This window comes from Octopus bimaculoides, chromosome 23 (assembly GCF_001194135.2).
Source record: "Octopus bimaculoides isolate UCB-OBI-ISO-001 chromosome 23, ASM119413v2, whole genome shotgun sequence".
In the NCBI taxonomy this organism is placed as follows: Eukaryota; Metazoa; Mollusca; class Cephalopoda; order Octopoda; family Octopodidae; genus Octopus; species Octopus bimaculoides.
The window spans coordinates 33,977,311-33,978,941 of NC_069003.1; positions in this window are offsets into that span (position 1 = coordinate 33,977,311).

Below are 1,631 nucleotides of genomic sequence, written 5' to 3' on the forward strand. Positions count from 1 at the left end.
ATATACACACACTTCTTTTGTTTTTTTCATAAAAAACAATATGTAAAAAATATATTCGCAATAAAAAACATCTTTAAGTGTGGATCGTTGTTATATTTGTGATGAACTGGTGATGGTGGCGGTGTTGGCTGTGGGAGTTTTCTTGTTTTTTGTTGTTATTGCTATTTAACTCTGATTCGATCGATTTGTGGTGAAAAGTGTTCCAGCCGTGACTACCCCGTCTATTTTTCAGACACAGCAGTCTCCTGTGATTCCCATGTCATCATTAAAATGATCACATGACGAGGAGTGAGTTGTGGGGTTTGTAATGTAGAAACTGGTAATGTGTTTGGGAAGAATCGATAAATCAATTGAATCGATATCAGTGTATCCATCATCCACACTTCAGTCCCTATCGGAGGGTAACATAAAAAAAATCAACCAAAATTAGAATATAGAGGAACCTATTTTAAATACCACAAAGTGTATTTTTATCACCTGTACTTTATCCTTTCTGCTAATCGATACCTTTGTATCGATCAAACGGCGATCGAATATATAAAAGCGACTTAGATCGATGCCTTTCGATAAACAGATATTGATCAAATATTACTTTCGTGCATAGTTTAATGATTTCAAATAAATAAATATTTTCAGTGAAACTCGAACTCACGGCGCATGTGTTACAAAACCTATCGCTTCACCTTCTTCACAATTTTTTCTCTCTCTCTCTCTCTCCCTCTCCTCTTTCTTTCGCTCAACGTCATAAGAAGACTGCAATGGAGAACGAGATGACGTCGATATAGAATCGAGTCAAAAGGTAGAAATTTCTTATTCTTGTACTTACTTCTGCCTTTCTCTGATATGGTTCTCATTCTTCCTTCAATAAGTTAGTTTCCCTTTTTCACCAAAAGAATTGGCCGTCGCAGAAATTGTGGCAGCGCTGAGCCCACAATGTCATCTCCAAAGTCACTTTCACACGGGACGTTGGTAGGGCACACGATTAGTAAGACATCAAGGCCAATGGGAATGGATATAGAAATACTTCTATCACAGTTAGATTAGAAGGTTGCTGGCGAAAGTGGAGTGTCTGGGTGACAATTTGTACCGATATCCGTAATGGTGGCGAACGTAACCGGCTTAAATAAATCTTGTTATCGCTGTTCTAAGGACAAAGGATTGACAAACACGTCAGAGCGTAGAAAAAAAAATGTCTTGTGGTATTTATTCCGTTAGTTTGCATTTTAAGTTCAAATCCCGCCGAGGTCAACTTTGCCTTTCATCCTTTGTTGTCGATAAAATAAAATAAAGGACAGCTTCTTTCTGTTTCCGTTTACCAAATCCACTCACAAGGCTTTGGTCGGCCCGAGGTTACAGTAGAAGACACTTTCCCAAGGTGCCACGCAGTGGGACTGAACCCGGTACCATGCGGTTGGGAAGCAAGTTTCTTATCACATAGCCACGCCTAACAGAGAGAGAGAGAGAGAAAGAGAGAGAGAAAGAAAGTGAGAGGGAGAGGAGGAGAGAGAGATGGACAATAACGAATTTAAAGTCTAAATGTTCTTCCTCAGATGTTAAGATGGTAGGGCACGATTTGAAAGCAATTTTACTGTTATATCTAGCAGGTTGGCTGATTGCGTGGTGTATTGGTT